Source organism: Cryptomeria japonica, chromosome 4 (assembly GCF_030272615.1).
Source record: "Cryptomeria japonica chromosome 4, Sugi_1.0, whole genome shotgun sequence".
NCBI classification, from domain to species: Eukaryota; Viridiplantae; Streptophyta; class Pinopsida; order Cupressales; family Cupressaceae; genus Cryptomeria; species Cryptomeria japonica.
In genome coordinates this window covers 167,537,028-167,559,790 of record NC_081408.1, presented here as the reverse complement: position 1 = coordinate 167,559,790, position 22,763 = coordinate 167,537,028, and the positions used below count along the sequence as shown (strand labels likewise).

The window sequence follows — 22,763 nt, the reverse complement described above, 5'->3', positions numbered from 1 at the left end:
ACAAGCTCTCATTTGCATAACGACTGTCCTCTACCAATTCATAAGGATTTTTATGATTTTGAACTATGACAATTCCCTCTTATTTGCAAGGAGCAATGTCACTGTTTTGACTAAATGACATTCTTAATTCCCACTTCTCCTATCACTTTAACACTGTTTTATTCTGCTGAAAGGTTTCCTCTTATTTCCTCAAGCTTTTTGTGCTCGTTGTTTTATCACAATCAAAAGCCCTTAAGTTGCAGATGTCTTTTGCACCATTACGTACCTCTTAAAACTGTCACTGTTATCTCTGCTATGCATGTCTTTTAAAGAGTGTCTTTTGCTCTTTGACATTAGAGGGCATGACATCATGATTTCAATGTCAGTTTGATGGTCTGTTTTCTTTAAACCTCACTATCCTGTACCCTTCACACTTACAAACCCCATCACTACATGCAAAACTGGGCCTGCACTCCCCTTTACACTGTCCTTCAGCTTGTTCATGATGCTGGACTGCGATATCTTTTGTGCAATCTTCATAAACTGTCATGCTTGATCTCACTGTTATGTTCATTTGTGGTTGTGTTTGATTGGCTTGGTGACTTGCAGCTGCAATCTATTGAAGACTGTCATTTGCACACTTGACTGTCCTCTTGGAACTATCACTGTCATAGCTATCTCAACCATCCTTGCTGTAATGTCCCCTACTAAGTTTAGACCTGTTATAACAGTAATTAATTTATTTCAATATACTTGTGACTTAAACTAAATTGATTAGGAGACAACTCTATTTTTAGTTCTTTCCTTAACATAACTCAACTCTGTGATATTCCATAGTTTTAAATAATTTATCAATTATTCATGAATAAATTGTCAATCCACCATACTAGGCAATTAATTCTATTATTAGATAATTAATTGTATCATCCATAATTCTTAATGCAAAGTTCAATCCTTGTTACTAGTCCAGTTTTAAGGAAGGATGAGATGACTATGTTGCCAAGTGCTTAGATTGTAAGGAAAGCACAATGCGGAAAACGCCTTCCTAACACCAATTCTAAGGGGAACCCAGCAAGTATGTCTTTAAATTCTTTTGCAGAACATTAAGATATACACAGACTGATGAAAGACTAATCACATAGAAAACACAACAGAGAGTAAACACCAGATTTACGTGGGAAAACCCTTACGGGTAAAAAACCCACCACCAAAGAGAGATCACTTTATTCACAGTTAACAGAATATGCAAAACACTCAGGCTTTCAATAGGACTTCACACCATACATCACACAGTAACCTCACACACTTCTTCTGCTCCTACTTCTTCATCAATTACATCTCTGGCAACATATATAACAGCCATCGATTACAATGTATCGGTTAAGCATAACCGTTATGGAGTCCAACGGTCTGTCATTCAGTAACATCCATCCACCTAACCAACATTGTGTTTCGGTTTCCTCTGGCTATTCTGATTACATTTGTCGAATGCGGTTCACACAACAGTCAGTCGCTGCAACCGCCAGGAAGTCCAACTGTCGACCGTGCTGTATTCACGACTCGTCCATTATCCCACATTCGTCAGGAAGTCGTGTCGGTTCGTATGCATATATACCGACAAGACCATCTTCAGTGTCCAAGCGGTTACTCTTTTGGACTCCGGTTCGAGCGCACACCCGTAGTCAGTCTCTACTCTGTCGGCCATCGGAAAGACCACAAAAGCATTTCTCCGATCTCCCAATGAACCAACGACTCCACTAATGCGGCTCCATTGGCTTATCGGGATAGCCTTTAACAGGTAGACCCGATCTCCCGATGACACCATAGCGACTCAATCGAGCCATCAGCATAGCTTCCATCTTGTCAACCCGATCGCTGAAGGCGACCTCATCGGGCATCGGTGTAGCAAACAACCAGTTCTCCCAATCTCCGATGATACCCCAATCACAGAAGGCAATTCCATCAGGTCATTGGCAAGACAACCAAACAGCTATCCCGATCGTCCGATCTTCCTTGATCTGCTCAATCTCTCTTTTGCCACGGTCTTACTCCCTGGTTCGCCACCTGATCCACCTAAGCACGGCCTCATCCACCACTGGACAGATTCCCTTTCCTCTTTCTGCACTCCGTCACATGGCACCCCCTGATTGGCTCCGGAGTCCCTGTCCTGCCACCTTAGCACGGCCTCACTAACCATCCGGAATGAAGCTCTTCTTTGTCGCTGGGTCGCAATGGAAAGTCTAACGAGCAATTTCCCATCACAACCTAGCGACCACCGTCGGATCTTCTGCGATCGTCGTCTGATCATCTGCGATCTGCTCGGCCTTTAACTCGCCTTAGCCGCTCTCCTGCCGGGTCCCACCACTTGGTCACCAAGTCGCGAGGGATAACATTTCGGGCACCTCACAACCTCGGTACAACAACAGCCGCTGATAGTCCCGGAATTTCACTCCACCGTTGATCTTCCTCAGATCTGCCGTTGGATCTTCTCGATTTGCACGACCCTTATCTCACCTGGGCCGCTCACTTATGCCACGTGTCACTTCTTGATTTGTTCCGAAGTCCTTGCCCTGCCATCTTAGCACGGCCTCACTAAACACCCAGAATGAAGCTCTTCTTTGTCACTGGGTCGTGATGAATATTCTAACAAGCATTTTCCCATCGCGACCTAGCGACCACCATTGGATCAACCTTTATCTACTCACCCGATAGCCGATCACAAGAAGAGGGTTCCATCGGCCCATCGGCAAGAGTCACACCGACAGCTGTTCCATCGGGATAGGTTACTCCGATCAGCCTGAACACAAATCAAGTTAATTCGAGGCACATTTCCAACATAGATACCAAACTCAATAGGCTCCCTCAAAGTTTACAGATCCAAGCCCTTACCCTATCTTGGGACTATGCCCTCTAGGTTTACGGGACGCTGATCCCTACCCTATCTTGGGAATCATCCTATGGGCTGGATCTAGACTGCCCCTCTTGGAAACAACTCAATCCCATCTATCTATAATGCATCTGGATTTGATTGTGTGAATTTTTTTGCATCAACGTTTCGGATCACACTTTGTGATCCATCATCGGGATGATAGTAGTAGAGAGCACTAATACTGACAGTAAACTTTCTCATGTATTATGAATATATATGAAATTAAGTATGACTGTCATACATATTGCAGTCTATATTAATATTACTACTAAATTCTGCATACCAACATTATCAGGCTTCATATGTTAAGCATACATATTCAGCACATCCCCATGTATACCACCAAGAACAAAGATGCTACTGCCTGTAACTTAATAACAGTTCTGATCTGATCCAATCCATGGTGATGTTCTTGGATGCTTTGATTCATTTCGTTTATATCTCTCAATGTGAGGGAGAGGTCACACATCTTCATCATGCATGCCCTTCGGCAAGAGACACACCCTTTCACCATTAGCACCTTTTGAAAGAGTGCAACTCTTCATTATTTCTGCCCTTTGAAAGGGACATAACCTTTCATAATCAGATCTGCAATTCTTATTTAAATCAGATGTGCACTTCTGATTTCCAAATTATCCCCCTCTCAAATGAGGTTCTCTTCTCCCTTTTATATCTCATTGTTGAGAGAGTCACAACTTTTCCTGCCATGTCTTTTAAGTTTTAACCATTCATTAACTTAATTAAATTTTAATTAAGTATATTTAATTATACTTTTAGATTTTAATTTAATTTTTAATATTTAAATTTTATTATTATTATTTATTATCAAATTCTATTTCAAATTGGGTACATTACAATTGCTCACTGTTTACAGTCAGTCATATGCCTTCTTTATTAGGCTGTCACTCTAATCTGCACCATAGACTGTCATAGATTGACTTTGCATTGTATTCTTGCAACCTCGCATCTTTCCATAGCATTGTGATCTATAATCCTCCTTATCACTCAAATCCATGTGTGAGTTATATCTTATTAGCATCTGAGGTGAGGGTTTTAGCAAACATAAGTGGGTTTTGTCCTTTAGTAATCATGAAATGAACTCACATACTATTGCCAAGGAAAAGAGGCAAATAGAAAGACATTGTATTACATCCACCATATCACACAAAATTAATAGGGCTTATTCATTGCGCCTTCACTATCCTCATAACTACTGTGTATGCTCACTGACTGCTATTTGTTTGTTCTTGACCTGCTCAAAGGAAAAGTGTGATATCTCAATTGTCATATTCTCTCCTCTTTTCTTCATTAGCATTGAGGACTTTCAGCTGCGACTGGGAGACTTGCAAATTTCTTTTTTGTGGAGGATCTTAAGGCAGCCTTTCATTTGGAGAGACAAAAGCAACAAATGCATATCACCGTAAGAAAGAAAATGCCTTATTTCTAGCACTCATTATCACATATATTTCCACAGGTGTCTTTACATGAATCTGATATTTGAGAAAACAGATATGCAGAAATGCACAAACTACCCACTTACCCGTTAGCGTGTGATGAGTTTAACCTCTCCATGCATCTTGATGGCCTTGTGAGGCTTCAACAAGTGTTCAAGCTATTCAACTCTCAGGCGGAAAATGAGGAGAAAACTCTTAGATCAGGCAATGTGGTGTCCCTTTCTTTTAAAGATTTATTCAGAAAATCACGCACAAGACAGCAGATGTCCATCTTGCAACCAACATTCCCTTCAAGACGATGGACTGCTTCAACATGGGTCTTCAAAGGAGCAACAAATGCTATTTTCAGGCCCAAAATGAAGGTCCTTTCAACAGCCAACAGCAGATCCTTGAGCTACGTGGAACTTGAAGGCTCTAATCGAAAAGCAAAATGAAAATACTTCCCTCCAAAACTCGCCCAGCCAAAAGGTCACAACCATACTCCCTTTGACTAAAAACCACCATAAAAGTGACAATGTAATGCAGGAAAAAAATCACGAGGGTGGATTTTAGCAACATGTGACATGACTCCATGGATTCTATAAAGAACACTTTAAGCACACTAGGAGTTAACCCATGATTTGAAAACCTTAGGAAAAGCAACAAATACACCAAGCTATACAACCTACCAATGAAGAATTTGGGCATATAATGCATGTTTGGACAACAGAGGCGACAAACAATAAATGCTAACATTCTTGGTGACTTCGAGCTCAAATTTACTGGTTTCAGCAGGCCAAGAATTGATATGTTTAAAGATTATTAAAAGAAAATCTGATTTTTCTGATTTTTCAACTTCTTGAATGAAAGAAAATGTTTTCTTTTCATGGAAATACATCATATCACCCTCCATTTCCTGAAAATTCTGCTCACATACCCTCTTGTCAGCCATACCAAACTGAGCATACTGCTGATTTATATATGATGGAAATCAGTAATATGTTCTACACATTCAGTATATATGTATGTTATTGAAGAATATTTTTAAAAATTATTTGTTCTGAAATGTTTGATGAATTTGCCAAGTTATTGCCAAGCTTTTCCTCGAGTTTTTGCTGAGTCCCTAACTTTTTAAAATTTTGGGCCTGCCAAATTATTGTTGAGTTTGAGTTTTTTAACTATGGATAAAACTGCAAAGGATCAGTTTAAATGTTTTCCTCCAGTAAGATACTATTTCATGCAATGTATATGACTACCAATTCCTACACTGTTGGCTAATGATTTTGTTCATTTTAAAGGTTCATGGAGGGTCAACATTTCCAAGACTAGTGCCTTATAATGGGTTACAAAATCACAACTAACCAAACGACACAACACATAGAAATGACACAAGAAATATAATAATTAGCAACTAAACATGCTTCATAGTCCCTCTCTAATCTTCCAAAACTCTACATGCAATAAGGAAATGACCATTACACACAAAGTCTGCACTGTATTAAAGTGCTCCGACACTTATCAAATCAATATTGCATTCGCATCAACAAATGTGGTGAAAGAAAACTCTATGCTAGGAATAACCCTTCACTTTTTCACTTGGGAGTCTTCCTAAAGATCAACAATTAGCCAAAGAGACATTCAATTACAAGTTTCCGCTACAAGATAGCTAACTCTTCATGATTTGCAAGATAAGCTACTCCACTTCATGAATTCCAAAGAAAAATGTGGTGGTTAACAAATGTAAAATATTTTGATTGAGCCCTCTCCAAAGAAACAAGAGAAACGGGTAAATAAAGAAGAAACTATTGTTCCACCTATTAATAGTGTTTTTGCTAAGAGGAAATTCCTATAAAAAGGAAACAAGTGTAATTGAAGAACAAAGCAATGCAATTGAAGAAGAATATAATGCTACTTCTTTGGAACAAGATGACCTCTTGGAGAAGGATCTCTCTAAAATATGCTCCATGAGACATCAAATATTAGCATGCCTTATATATATACACTTTGACCATTTTGTTTATACCATGTTTGTTGTGCTCCATTATCGCCACTTGGGGAGCTTTCCAACGCTTTCTTATGTCATGTTTCGCTCTTATGCTTTCCACTTGGTTTACATTTGTTTCTTGTCTACATGATTTTATGATCTATTGTCCCTGATTCATGATATTTCTATTTTCCCATGTCAAATGACCTAATGATGTCTCTTTGATCCTTATGTTCCATGCTTATGTGTTGCTTACATGTTATGATCTTTATAATTCTTATATTCACTTATGATCCTTGTCATATCTATATCTCATTATTTCATGATTTATGATACTTATCATGCTTATAACCCTCGTCATGCTCATATCTTTATATTTATAATCCTCATCGTCCTAATCATGCTATTATTACATGTCATGACCCTCTTGATGCCCACATCCTTGACACCCTATTGGTATTTATATGATCCTTACCAAGCCTTCAGGGTTATCATTTTAGCATTTGCCAATGTTGGGGGCAAACCCTTTAGATGTGCCTTCATGCTTATCTCCTACTTATGTGTGTCTGCACAATGTTATCTATAGATATTTACCAAATCCTTAATGTGCTTAAATGATCCTTTAAGCCTTAAGGTCATCATTATCTTATCATTTGCCTATATTGGGAGCAACCTTTACACATGCCTTGATTCTTATCTCAAACTTGTGCATGTTGTATGATGTTATCTTTTACTACACTTATCATGTTCTTCTCCTCTCTTCTGATTCCTTGCATAATTTGCATGCAATCAATAGGAGGGTGGTGTATGTGTCACTGCCATTCCTTTGAAGTATGTTTTGCAGTGATAGGTTTGCATTCATTCCCTTGTCTAATAGAGGATTTACCACTTCATCCACACAATTGAAGTCCTTACTCATTGAGCTATCTACAAAGTCAAATACTTAACTGCACAGTCAGAGCTTTGCATCACTTTCCATAACAAGGGAAATCTCTAGTCGTTCTCTGTTTATTTTTACTACTTTGAGGATAGTTAATTTTCAATGCAAGTTGTGGTTTGTACTTATTTCAAAATATTTGAAAAAAGCTACTCATTGCATATTTTCTTTGGTTTGCAAGTTTCAACAGAGCACTCAAAATATATAGAATTCAATAATGATGAGTTGCTTTAAACAAATCAATTATAATTTTACTGTAAAAATATTCACTACTAGCTTACTTTGATGTGCATCGACCTAGTTGTTCACATGTACCTCAAAGTGAGGGCAATATGTAATGGTAAACGTTTGTTCAGGGCCTGGTTTGATTACAGTGTTGTAAATGTAATAATCAGCTTACAATTGGCACAACTGTGAATGAAATCAGCTCATGACATTTGTATCCTCGTCCCCTTCATCAGCAATTCCCAAATTTGCATCACTGATGCCAAAGTCTATATTCACCACCCTCAATCAAATCTGTGGATGTGGACCTGACTGAGGTCACTTCTGCAATATTCACCACCCTCAATCAAAACTGTGGGTGTGGACCTGACTGAGGTCACTTCTGCAATAGCAGATCTCAATCCTTCACTTTTAAAATTTAAAATCCAAATCACTCACTGCTGACCACTCGCAGCTATGAGCGAACTTAGTGTGCATAATATTGATTTGTGTGCTTGGATATTGTATTTAAAAACATTCACTCATTCTTCTGAGAATCTGTTGTTTGTAATTAGGGCTGGCGGATTCCAATTGCCTTGGGCAACATTGGAATCTGCCTAAGGGGGGGCCAGCCCCTTCTCCAACGTGTAGGGCTAGGCCCTATACCTCTCGGCTTCTCCTAAAAGTCTCCACGCTACACTCAAGTCCAACACGCCATCATGATAGGGCCAACCCTATCCATTTTGCATTAAATGAATTAAAAGGTTTTAATTTACAAGGCAAGCCAACATGGTTAGAAGTATTGCTCCTCGTATAAATAAGCATATACCTCACATAACAATTCAATCATTCAGTTTTCAAGTGGATGCAAAATATATACATTGAGGTAGCGATTACATATATCATTTAGCAAACATCTTCATGCTTCAGCGAAATACACATAGAAGGTAACAGATCATCATTAGAAGACAGCGAACTCCATTGAAGGCTCAGCAAACCCTATAGAAGGACTGCGGACCAGTTGAAAGGTGCAGCGAACCCTTGTTATGCTCAGCAAATCAGTTTAGAAGGACTGCAAATCATGATGTCTGTCAATGAGCTAATCTTGTAGACTGCTATGCCATCTTTCTTGTGACAGCAACATCTATACTCCAGATAAGTGTGTAATCATCATATGAATTTAAAACCATAATCAGATCTGAGGATCTTTTCTGGCTGGCTTTTTCCTCCTAGGAGGTTTTCCCAGGGTAACTGTGTCTTGTCTTTATTCATTCACTTTCCTTGCTATGCTTAAATCTGGAAAACTATAAATCTCTAAGTTAATTAATCTAGTTAGAAACAAATTCTGATTTTCTGAGTTTTATTTAATCTGAAAGTGTTAAAAACAACATGGTATCAGAGCTATAGGCTAGATCAACTTTCAAATTTTAGAATTTAGTACTCCTTTATTTCCAGATTGTTGTCGCATTTGGAGGTCAGGTCAATGGGGCTGAAAGTGGAAGATAGGCTTGATGGGAATCTCAATTTTACTGCATGGAAGGTTCGAATCAAGTTGGCTCTAGAGGAAGAAGATCTTCTTCAATTCATATAAGCGAAAGAGCTAACTGAACCTACGGATGCGGCTGAGTTAAAACAATTCAAAAAGGATGTTGTCAAGGCCAGAAAGATTCTCATTGATTCAGTCAAAGACCACCTAGTCACCTCTATTGCCTCATTTACTACTGCAAGGGAAATGTTCAGCCATCTACAAGGTACATATGAAATTAACAATCTCAGTAGGGCAATTACTTTAAGACAACAACTACTTAATATCAAAATGGTAAAAGAAGACTCTGTTATTTCCTACTTAATGAGAATTTCAGAACTAAAGAATTAGCTAGATTTAATTGGACATAACATGGAAGACAAAGACCTTGTCATGATTGCCCTAAATGGTTTACCACACTCATGGGAGTCATTTATCCAAACCATAAGTGGTAGAACTGAGTTACCTACCCTTGATTGCCTTAAAAATGATTGCATCCAAGAAGAGTCTCGCCTCATCACAAGAAGACAAACCAAAAGTCCTCATGTAGATGATCAACACATGCTTGCAACCCAATGCAAAAAGGTGGAAATTGGAAGAAGCCTTATCCAAAAAGAAATAGGGAATTCAAACCATTTAGTTCCCAGCACTCTTGGAAGAAACCAAGAGATACCTCACGTGTTCGATGTTTTAGATGTGACAAGTTTGGTCACTATGCTAAAGAATGTCAGAATAACCCTACCCAAAGAGAAGCCAACCTAAATGAAATCTCAAAACAAAATTATGACTTTTTATTCATCTCTGCTATGTCTAGCAATATTCCTTCATATAGTAATACATGGTTGATTGACAGTGGTGCTTCCAGACACATCACAGGCTACTGTGATCATCTTTTAGACTTAGTAGAAAAGGATATCAGCCTTCACGTGGTAATTGGTGATGATGTTCGTTATTCGGTAAGAGGTTCTGGCACCTCTTCTTTAAATTTAGACTATGGTATTTCATTGCACCTTAGTGACATCTTGTCTGTTCCTGCAATTAAAAGAAACCTAATTTCCATTTCTGCTCTAGAAGATAAAGGTTATCAAATTGCATTTTCTAAGGGAAAAGTTCTTGCTTGGCCTAAGAAATCTAGTTTTAAATCTGCTCGTGTAATCGGTCATAGATATGATAGTCTTTATAAGCTCTCTACTAACCCTATTCAAGCCCTCATTAATGAGGCTCCCGAATCCTATGGGCTATGGCATAAAAGACTTGGACACTTGCACTATCAAGCTCTTCCCTCTCTTGAAAAGTTAGTCAAAGGTATGCCTAAACTCAGTCAAATTCATGATAATACTTGCAAAGGTTGTGCTATAGGTAAAAATGTTAAAAGTCCTTTTCATAAAAGTGAAAATAGAGCTAAAGACAAACTAGAACTTGTTCACTCTGATTTATGTGGTCCTATGTCTATAGCATCTCCTAGTGGATTTCTTTATTACATAATTTTCATAGATGATTTCTCTAGGAAAACTTGGATCTACTTCTTGAAATCTAAAGAATCTGATGAAGTCTTAAGTAAATTTAAAGAGTTTAAGGCATTAACTGAAAACTCCTTTGGTAAAAGAATTAAATGTCTAAGATCTAACAATGGAGGTGAATACACCTCCGGTAGCTTTTATGATTTTTGTGTTGAGTCAGGAATTAAGAGGGAGTTTTGTGTTCCATACAATCCTCAACAAAATGGAGTTGCTGAAAAAAAGAATAGGACTATTGTTGAGGCTACAAAGGCTATGATTCACGATCAAGATTTGCAGACCTTTCTATGGGCTGAGGCTTCTAGAACAGCAGTATATATCCAGAATAGATGTCCACACCATGTTCTAAAGAACATGACTCTTAAAGAAGCCTTCACAGGATCCAAACCAGACATCAGTCACCTCAGAATTTTTGGAAGTCCCGTTTATGTTCATGTGCCCAAGGAAAAGCGAACCAACTTGGAACCCTCCAGAAAGAAAGGCATGCTAGTCAATTACAGTGAATCCTCCAAGGCATTCAAGATATACATCTCGGGTCAAAGGTATGTTGAGGTAAGTAGGGATGTTACATTTGAAGAAGATATTGCTTTTAAGAAATCAAAAGGTTCTTGTGTTATTGATGAAGCTAATGACAATCAAGATATGAATGTTGATACTAACCCTGAGATTCAGAGGGAGCCTGTTGAACCTCCACCTCAAGAAGAACATAATGATCCACCAGAGCCCATGAATCCCACTGATATTCCTAGTGACATTGTCGTTACCAAAAAGAAGCCCCTTTGGGTAAGAAACACCATTCAAGAAGCCGAAAGATTTGCAGCTCCCAGTGGCACCTTCCGTGAAACTAAGAGACCTCAAGTATTCTCCAACTACGTTGCATTAATGTGCAATCTCATTGAAACTGAACCTTGCAATGTTGAAGAAGCCTTGAATCATCATGCCTGAAAGCTTGCTATGGATGAAGAGTATCAGTCAATCATCAAGAATGATGTTTGGGATATTGTGCCCAGACCCAAAGGTAAATCTGTTGTTTCCTCTAAATGGTTATTTAAAATTAAACATAATGTTGATGGTAGTATTCAAAAATATAAGGCTAGATTTGTAGCTCGTGGTTTTTCTCAAAAGGAAGGCATAGACTATGAAGAAACATTTGCTCCTGTTGCTAGATATACTTCTATTAGAACAATAATAGCTATTGTTGCTGATAGAGGTTGGAAACTACATCAGATGGATGTTAAGACTGCCTTCCTTAATGGTGTCATTAAAGAAGAGGTCTATATTGAACAACCTGAGGGTTATGAGATTCAAGATAGATTAACTCATGTGTGCAGGTTGAAGAAAACTTTGTATGGCCTTAAACAGGCTCCTCGTGCTTGGTATGAAAGAATTGATAAATACTTGTTAAGTCTAGGTTTTTGTAAAAATGATGCTGACTCTAACATCTACTTTAAGTTATCTAATGATGAAATGCTAATTATAGTTCTATATATGGATGATTTATTTCTTACTGGTAAAGATGAACTTATCATTAGATGCAAGAAAGAACTAGCTTCAAAATTTGAAATGAAAGACTTAGGTCTAATGCATTATTTTCTAGGTCTAGAAGTATGGCAAAGATCTAAAGAAATTTTTCTAAGTCAAGGAAAGTATACTATTGACATTTTGAAAAGATTTAGAATGATGGATTGTAAACCTATGTGTACTCCTATGGAATCTAACTTAGAGAAGTTAAGTGTTTCTGCAGCTAACTTTGATTTTGCAGATCCATCAGAGTACCAGCAGTTGATTGGATCATTGATGTATCTAGTTAACACTAGACTAGACATATGTTTTGTTGTGAATGCTCTCAGCCAGTTTATGAGCATGCCCAAACATGTTCATCTTGTTGTAGCCAAGCACATCCTAAGATACTTGCGAGGCTGTTGTGACCATTTCACACATCACCCCATTAGAATGGGGACCCCCTCTTCTTCTTAGGGTTTTGCTTTCCTTGATTAGGTTTTCTCTCTGCTTGCTAGGTTTGGAGCGAGTGAGTGGTCGCTTGGGCTGGCTAGATTAGGGTTTATCTCTAAAAACTCGTATTAGGGTTTCTTTCAAGCTGAGTCTAGCCTAGTTTTGGGAGGTCGTTAGTTGTCTGCCTGGAACCTTAAGTTTGCCTTAATGAAGCTTTTCCTTTCAGGAGAATGAAGATGGTTAGATTGAGGAAAATTCTAGATAGGCCTCAGGTCAAGATAGGTCTGGATTAATGGTTTTCTTGTCAGAGTCCAGTTCTCCTCCAAGTTCGAGTCGATTGAGCAGAGTCGCTGGTTAGAGAGAGATGGAAGTGGAGATTTCAGAAATTGATGAACAAATGCACTTGATGATGATTGAAGGAGTTTTGGAAAGATATGATCAAGGTTGTTGACTTTTGAGGCGTAATTGGGAAAATTGATACATGTTTCACCTTGAAGAAGAGCTTTTAGACTTTGAAATGATGAAAGCTAGCCTGGGAGGAGATTTTTGCTCCTGACCCTTCCAAAGGGTCCAGAGCGAAATCTTCCTTTCTTGCCTCCCTTTGGCCCTGAAAACCTAGTTGGACCTTGCTTAAACCAAAGTTGGATGAGGAATTGTCTTGATTATGAAAGGAGGAAGATGATTTGATCAAATTTGGAGGAAAATGAGATAAACAAGGTGAGAAACTAGCCAAGAATAGGGATTTCGCTCCTGACCCTTCCAAAGGGTCCAGAGCGAAAATCCCCTTAAACATCAAATTCTCACTTGTCAAGGCCAGGATCATAGCTTCCTTAGGCATAGTAAGGGCAATTTGATACGTTCTAGCCCTGGGGAGTGATTGATGATGGATGAGATGAAGGATTTTGGTCAAGAAGATGAATTTCGCACCTGACCCTTCCAGAGGGTCCAGAGCGAAATTCTTGAAAACTCTCATTTTTCCTTTGGCTAAAGTCAGGATCTTGATAGAGATGCATGAAGAAGGATCTATGTTTGCCTCCCAAAGAGAATTGGAGTTGAAAAGGTCAAGATTCAAGCTCAAATCTTGATTTTCGCTCCTAACCCTTCCAAAGGGTCCAGAGCGAAAATCTTTGTAGCCCACATTTCCTTCCCAATTTTGGCTAAGTGTTGGTTTCTAGGGCATGTTTGAGGATGAATTGGTATGTTCTCGCCTTGAGATGGAGTTGATTGATTTTGAAGAACAAGATTTTGGCCTAAAGGAGAATTTCACTCCTGACCCTTCCAAAGGGTCCAAAGCGAAAATCCTCTTAAAGCTCATTTCCTCCTAAGTTTGACCAAATTTTGTTTTGTAGGGCATCTTGAAGGGAAGGATGGACATCTTGTGGCCTTTGGAAATGTTTGAAAGCATTGAAATGTAAAGGATTTTGGACCAAAAGATGAATTTCGCTCCTGACCCTTCCAAAGGGTCCAGAGCGAAATTCCTAAAAACACTTATTTTTCATTGGAGGAGGTCAAATCCTTGGTTTCTTATGGTGTGGATGGAAGAGAGCTAGCATGCCTTTGCCTCTTAAGGTTGTTTTGAATTGGAGAAATGAAGAATTGAGCCCAAATCTTGATTTTCGCTCCTAACCCTTCCAAAGGGTCCAGAGCGAAAATCTCTCTAAGATGCATTTCCTCCCTTATTTGACTAAAATTTGATGTCCAAGGCATGATGAGAAGGAGAATGAACATGATCTTGCCTTTAAGAGTGTTTGGTAGCTATGAAACTAAAGGATTTTAGCCAAGGAAGGAAATTTCGCTCTTGACCCTTCCAAAGGGTCCAGAGCGAAATTCCTTACAAGCCTACCTTTTGACCTTTCTTAGGCTTAAAACCTTGTTTCTAGGGCAAATAAAGGTAAGATTCTACCATGCTAATGAGCAACAAGAAGAAAAGAATGATGATGAAGCAACATCTCCTTTCAAGGAAGATAGACCTCTGCCTAAAGAAATACAAGTGAGGGAAAGGAAATCTATCATTCCAGATTGGCTAAAAGAGAGGTTGACAAGGGTAGTTGTGGTCGAAGAGGAAGAACAAGTATTTGACTTGGAAAGCCTCGTAGGAAATTCTCATGAAGAAATAGAAAAGAAGCAGGCCACAAAGATGTCAAAGGTAATTAGAGATGAGACAGGATCCAGAAAAGTGCAGATAGCTACACCAGTGGTGGACAAGTATGAAGATGAGATTCTAGCAAAAGAATACGATCTGGAAACATTTGATCTTGGTCCACTTACCACTGTGCAAGCCATGGAAGAAGCAACTGATTCACTAAAAGCACTTAATGACAAACTCAAAGAAGAAATGGAAAAGAATAAGAAACTAGAAAGAGAGGTCAATGCTTGGAGGAATTATTTTAGCCATCTTAATCAACCTTTGAGACAACAGGATCCAGCAATATCTCCTTTGCATGCACTTCCTCTTGAATCAATAAATGAGGCGGAAAGGGTAAAGAGCTTGGTCCAACTCATGAGTTCTTGGATTGATGAATCTGACAAGGTGGCCATGGAATTCGCAACAAGGATGATGAAGACGGTCCACCGTGCTATCCAAGTTCTTGAGATTATCCATAATCTATTGGTAACTGTGGATGCATTTGCTCACACTAGAAATGTTGTCATCCCGATCTTGCAAGTGATAAGGACTCCAAGACAGGTTCTAGCGCAAGAGAAGATAATGAATGGAGAAGCCCATAGCCTTCTGCAGTGGTCAACTTTGCTCCAGATAAAGGAAGTTCTTTTCGAAGATATCAGTTCCAGATGTGGCCGAGTTGAGGAAACCATCCACCCTATTCAAGACAAGGTGTTTGAGGTATTGTGTAAGATCCTTGACAGAAGAATTGAGATCGAGACGAACGTAGGCATCCAAGAATTGGAAGACAAGATTAGGATCATCTTTTGCAAAGAGGAGAACACAGTCACCGAAGAGCAACGAAATCAGATGCATGCTACTATGTTCCTGATCGAGAAAACAAAAGAGCTTGAGCCTGGATGGGAGGCAACCCTTCTCACAGCTTTTGATCAAGTCCTTCACTTGGAAGAACGAATGAAGAATCTTCCTGAGATTCCTATTGCTGAGATTGAGAAGATTACGTCCAGATTCATTGAATATGCCAGAAAAGAGAATAGGAAGGGGAACAAAGTTCTAGATGAAAAGTTGTTATAAAATGATGTGGCAGCTTAATTCCTATTGGTCTGTCTCCTCGTTATTTGTGCCAATTTTTATTGGCTATGGATTGATAATGTTTATCTAAATGGGGACTTTTTTGTAACAAACCCTAATTAGGGTTTAGGTGTCAGAATCTCAGCCATCGATCTTCTTTTGATCCAGGCCGTTCATTGTATTTGAGAGTTCTATATAAGCCCTCACTCATTTCATTTTAAAGAGTTAGAAAAAAGTTAGAGAGTTACAGAGAAACAAGTTTAATATCAGCAACAGAGAAATAAGGTGTGAAGAGAGAAATTTGAACAATTGCTGTTTTATTTGGCTATGAGATCAATAAAATATTGAAGTTATGGTGTTTTATTGCAATCCGTGTGGCTACTTTCATGGTTGTTTATCTTCTTGAATCACTCTTAGTAGAGATAGCATTTAAATTTTAAAGCTTGAAGGACGAATGTTGTGCTTGATCTTCGATAAGACTCACATTCCAAACCACTAGCTCCTTACTGATTGTAAGAACGCCTTGTGTGGTCAACTGGAAATCTTGAGATTGATTAAGAGTTCAATCATCATTAGAAGTATTGATATGTATCTCATTGATAGTATCTATCTCCTTGGTGATTTGAAAATTGTTGAATCCCCTTAGAAGATCGCACCAATTCCAGTGGAGTTGTAATCCTTTGGCGATACTGAAATTGGTAGAATCTTATCAAGACCAGTCCTCATTAAGTCATTCTTAGGGTTAGTTTAAGTATCTCTTCCTTGAATCCTTTATCTTTTGATCTTTTTTGAAAATCTATTAGTATTAGGAGAATCCTGTTCCCTCATTTGAAAAGTAGTTACATGAACAAGCTTTCTCTGAAAGTACGTAAGGCCCCTTGAAAAAACAGTAAACACAACAACCACTAGTGCTTATCCACGAGTAGAGAACCTACATAAAAGAACCTTGAAGTTTCACCGATTGATCCTTCTTTGCGATATCTTCAACATTCGGTAACTTTACTCAAGAGAGGATAAGATACCTCTAGGTATTTTATTCTGTGTTTGGTCGTGTACAAAATACACATCAACAGAGGCACAGTTGGTTTTGGGCTGAAGTATCCACTTAACACTTCAATAACCTTGGAAGGTTATTCAAATCCAGACTGGGCTGGAAGCATCAAAGACAGGAAAAGCACCTCCGGTATTTGTTTCAGCTTGGGATCTGCAGTGATCTCTTGGGTTTGCAGAAAACAACCCTCTGTGGCATTGAGTACTGCTGAAGCCGAGTATATTGCAGCAAGTGTAGCCTCTAGAGAAGCAGTGTGGCTTCGTAAGCTTCTTGCTGGGCTGTTTGGTCAGCCTTGGGATCCTACAGTTATTCATTGTGATAATCAAAGTTGCATCAAAATGTCTATCAATCCAGTGTTTCATGATAGGTCAAAACATGTGGAAACTCATTATCATTTCATTTGAGATATGGTGCAAAGAGGCGCTATTCAACTGAAGTATGTCAGCACTGATGAGCAGATTGCAGATATTCTTACCAAGCCTCTATCCAAAGTGAAGTTTGTGTACTTCAAGGGAAGACTCGGTGTTGTGGAAAATGAAACCCTAATTGAGAGGGAGTCTCAATCTCAGTGATACATTGTGTTGTATCAAACCACCCTCTACAGGCAATGTAAGGTGGTATTGTAATCTTCTCAAGGAGAAGTGTAATTATTAACCATCCTCTGCGGGCAATGTAAGATGGTATTGTAATCTTCTCAGGGAGAAGTGTAATTGTTAACCATCCTCTGCGGGCAATGTAAGATGGTATTGTAATCTTCTCAGGGAGAAGTGTAATTGTTGACCATCCTCTGTGGGCAATGTAAGATGGTAGAAAAAATCCTCTCCACCCTCTGCTAGCAATGTAAGGTGGATCCAATCTATGCTTGTGTGCGAGCTGGAAGATTAAAATTATGTAGTTCCATACTTTGCTTGTGTGCAAGATGGAAGATTATGGTTATGTTTCTCTTCCCTAATTGAGAGGGAGTTTTGTTTGTAATTAGGGTTGGCGGATTCCAATTGCCTTGGGCAACATTGGAATCCGCCTAGGGGGGGGGCAGCCCCTTCTCCAATGTGTAGGACTAGGCCCTATACCTCTCGGCTTCTCCTAAAAGTCTTCACGCTACACTCAAGTCCAACACGCCATCATGATAGGGCCAACCCTATCCACTTCGTATTAAATAAATTAAATGAATTAAAAGGTTTTAATTTACAAGGCAAGCCGACATGGTTAGAAGTATTGCTCCTCATATAAATAAGCATATACCTCACATAACAATTCAATCATTCAATTTTCAAGTGGATGCGAAATATATACATTGAGGTAGCGATTACATATATCATTTAGCAAACATCTTCATGCTTCAGCGAAATACACAGAAGGTAGCAGATCATCATTAGAAGACAGCGAACTCCATTGAAGGCTCAACAAACCCTATAGAAGGATTGCGAACCAGTTGAAAGGTGCAGCAAACCCTTGTTATGCTCAGCAAATCAGTTTAGAAGGACTGCAAATCATGATGTCTGTCAGTGAGCTAATCATGTAGACTGCTATGCCATCTTTCTTGTGACAGCAACATCTATATTCCAAATAAGTGTGTAATCATCATATGAATTTAAAACCATAATCAGATCTGAGGATCTTTTCTGGCTGGGTTTTTCCTCCTAGGAGATTTTCCCAGGGTAACTGTGTCTTGTCTTTATTCATTCACTTTCCTTGCTATGCTTAAATCCGGAAAACTATAAATCTCTAAGCTAATCAATCTAGTTAGAAACAAATTCTGATTTTATAAGTTTTATCTAATCTGCAAGTGTTAAAAACAACATAATCAACTTGAAATTCATTGAGCACATCTAAATTTCAATTTGCATAGGAGGATAAATTCTGAATTTAGCACATAATCAAAGATCACTTCATCTTAGGCCCATTGCATGTTTGGCAGCTATTCTCAATCATCTCAATAAGAGCAATAAAGTCGGTCTGTCAGAGGTCTGACTACAGAAAATTTGACTTCACAATTCAAAAAATTCCCCAAAAGTGTTCATAAATTAAGCTCATCCTTACATCAGCTCAGATATCAAAATCAAGGCAGCTAAATTAGATCAGACCACACCCTACCAGTTCAAATCCATGAGTTATAAATGAGGTTTGTGTTGACGTGTTTTTTATGATAGAGTCTAACACAAAATAAAGTTGCCTAGCGGTCACTTCACTCTCTCTTGATCAAAGTACGATTGCATGCTAAGATTGCAAGAAGTTCAAACAATCGACTCCAAGGTTCCTTTACGCTACGGACGTGACTCAGTTGGCTGATGTGATTGCTGGTAATCCAAGGGGCCTTAAGTTTGCATCGTTCTTTCACTTCTTTGTTGTGGCTGGAACTCCATCATCGGATATAGCGAATCTGTGCTGCTTCTCCTTCGCACGAACTAAAATGAACAGAAAATAAAGGGGAAAGGGTTTAGAAGGATCTATATCTATTCCTAAGGGCCATGATATCAACAGTTAATGCTTTGGTGGACAAATTCCAAACAAACCAAGCTCTGCTTCGCCAAGATCAACTACAACTCTGCAAGAACCAGTGCAATCTTCTGTGGATGCTAGAGGATTTTCAAATTGAGAAAGTAAATTTGAATACCCAAAAACAACGCAATCCAAACGACCATCCACAATCAAACTTAGCACAAATTTAGGGGGTTCAGGCCAACTTTACACTGCAACTTACAATCAGCAAGATGCAAAAAGTATGAACCATGGAAATTCATCAAAGACCATTACATTCTCCATTGAAATCAAAGCACTATACTACTACTCCAAGTGAGGAAGGTGAAACCATGCAAGCTTTGAAAAAATAACTTAAGTGGACACCATCAAAGAACAATGTTTCACTGTTATTATCTCAAAACTAATCGCAACAATTTCATACAAGTCTCCCCCCTGTTACAAATGAGGAGTTTACCCCTTTATATAGGCTTCAAGCCTTGGCTACATGCACAACCCTAGTTAGGGTTTCTCCCTAAAGATTCCCCACACATGATGCAACAAGGTGGTAATCAACAATAAATGCCCATTATGCCCATATACAATTAATTACAATCATGCCGAAAATGGCACCCGTAAAGCATTAATTAACCTTTACATTTAAAAAGTGCCCACTATGCAATGAATGTACCCTCATGCAAAAATCGCCCATGATGCCATAAATGCACCATCATCTCTTGAACGTGACGGCTGCATGCAGAAGGAATCTGCCATAAATCAACATGCAATGACCGGGTCGCCATTTGGTCAAATATTCCGGTAATGAATGGCCACTTTTCTGCCACGTGTTCAATAGATCCTCGCCATGCAAGTGGACCCCGCCGTCGTATATCCATTCCTGCACATCTTTAATTGTTGGAGAGACAAAATTTGATTCAGGAAGAATTTTCTTGAAGTCTCTTCAACTTTCCTTGCTTGGAGAAGGTTTTTCATCAATTTTGCACATATCCTATTTTTTAGGAAAATTTCCAAATTAGGGTTTCACGGTCTAGGAGAGAGAAAATTCACCTATGAATCCAAATTTGTAAAAATTTTGAAATTTGGATGTGATTTGATGCCTGAAAATGGATTTTTAAAAACTTTTCCTGGGGGAAATTTCTTGTTCAGTTCATCCCTAATTCCTTCCTTGCCAAGAAATTGTTTTCCATCTTCAATTCATCCCGCCGCGGAATTCATGTTGTGAAGGAATTCTCCTTTGGAAAGAAATTTGTTCCTTTCCCCTGGGGAAGGAAATTCTTCATGCCTTAGCCAATTTTCATAATTTCCAAGAACTATGCCATGAAGGAAGAAATTTCAAACACTTAGTCAATTTTTCACCTTTCCTAGAATTTTGTCCTGAAGGAAGGAATTTCCATCACTTAGTCAAGTTTTTTCACTTCCCTTGAATTTCTTCTTCTTGGGCGCAATTCTTTCTCAAGGAAGGAAATTTTTGTGCTCTTTGAATTCATCACATCCGCAGGGAGCCTTATAACCACTTTGCCACATTTCCTATTTTTTAGGAATTTTCCTAAAATTTAGGACCCGAGTCCAAGAGAGAGAGAATTCTCTCGCAATTCCAAATCTGCAAAAATTTTGAAATTCGAACAAGATTTGGTGTCTAAAAATAGATTTTTCAATTTTTTTCTCGAGGGGATTTGTGCTTTTCATTCCTCCTTGACCCTTTGATTTTCATGCCTTAGAAGATTTTCTGAATTTTCAATCCTAGGTGTGGATTTTCATTGGAGAGAGAATTTCATCAATTTTGTGAATCATCCAAGACTTCAAGATTTTGGCGCCCAGTTGGAGAGGGGGGCGGAATTTTGCATTGGTGGAGGATTCAGTGAATTTGTGAATCCTCCATGCCTCCTTGATTTTGGCGCCCAACTAGAGAGTAGGGTGGAATTTTGACTTGGTGGATGATTCAATGAAATTTGTGAATCCTCTGTGCCTCCTTCACTTGGGCAGAATTTTGACTTGGTGGAGGATTCAGTGAATTTGTGAATCCTCCATGCCTCCATTTTGGCACTTGTCCTTCATCTTAGGCGGAATTTTGCACTGGTGGAGGATTCAATGAATTTGTGAATCCTCCACGCCTTCTTGATTTTGGCGCCTGTCCTTCATCTTGGGCAGAATTTTGCACTGATGATGGAATTCATAATTTTTTATCCCTCCATGCACGTTACATTCTGGCACTTCTCATCATCTTTGGGCGCTTTCTTCATGAGGGAGGAATTTTGCATTTTCCACGCTCTTATGGAATGTCTATTTTGGCGCCCTCCATCATTACTAGGCGGCATTTTGTTTTGGTCATGGAAAGCACACCTTTTTCAAACTTTCCTTGAACACTTCATTCCTTCCTTCCAAGCATTCTTCAATTTGGCGCCTTGCTTTACTTCCAGGTGATATTTGGACTTGGTCAAGGATTCACTAACTTCCCTGCACATTCCAAGAATTCTTCAATCTGATGCCCTTGAAGGAATTCACAATTTCTTCTTCCTTCCATGACCATTCCATTCTGGCACCCTTCCAACTCCTAGGCAATATTTGGACTTGGTCAAGGATTCACTGACTTTTCTACGCATTCCTTGCCTTGTTTGTTTTAGCGCTCTCTGGAGGAGTAGGGCGGAATTTCACTATGGAGGAGGAATTCATCAATTTGTGAATCCTCCATGAGACCTCCATTCAGCCTATCCCTGGCCTGGGGCGGAATTTTGCTGTGGAGGAGGAATTTTGTCCTTTCATGCTTCTTCCAGACTTGGATGGATTTTGAGCCCCTTCTGGATCAGGCCACCATATAAGAATTTGGGATGACTTTCCAGACTTAAGACAAATTTCCCGAGCTTTCCATTTTAGGAATGGGCTTCCAGCACTCAACTATTTTCTGGCTTTCGCTGTCTGCTTTTTGACTTTCCGGAATTAGAAATAGTTGCAAATGCCTGATCTTTATAGTTTGCCTAAATGGCCCTATCAAAACCAACTTTCCAAAAATAGAAAGATTTTCAAAACGTCAGCGTTAGACCCCTAGACAGGACCCAAGAATGACTTACTAAAAATAGAAATTACTAAAAATAGTAAGTTTGATTTTTGGCAAAATGACAACATTCTGGGACTCATTAAAATCCCTAAAAAATATGAACTTTCTAAAAATAGAAAGTTACTCCGTTTTGGCTCAAATTTTACTGGGAGGTTCCTTGAAGGGTCTTGATTCCAGTCGTATGTTTGGTTTTTCGAAAACCCTACCAAAAACCCCTAAAATCTAGGACTAAAGGCAGAAACCCTAAAATCGACAAAACAGGCCCTAGACTTCACCAAACTCGCTCAAACGAACAGCAGATTTAATCGATTTGACCCCCGAACACTTGCAAAGCAGAGAGACTGACAAGACAGCTGTGAAAAAGGACCCAAAAAACAAAGTCAAAAGACTAGAAGGGCCTAAAAAGTAGGGGGTCTCCATTTGCAATGGGGCGATGTGTGAGAACGTCACAATAGTCTGCAATCAGGAAGATCAGCTCTGCAATTGCAGATTTGAATCAGAATGACAGGCAATCAATTTTCAGAACCT

General features: G+C 39.0%; 1 protein-coding gene across 6 annotated transcripts in view; it reads right to left on the bottom strand.

The window, feature by feature from the left end:
- Positions 1-22,763, bottom strand: part of LOC131048980 (inositol-pentakisphosphate 2-kinase) — a 51,528-nt gene that overhangs the window by 5,401 nt on the left and 23,364 nt on the right. The gene's annotated exons all lie outside the window — the stretch shown is intronic.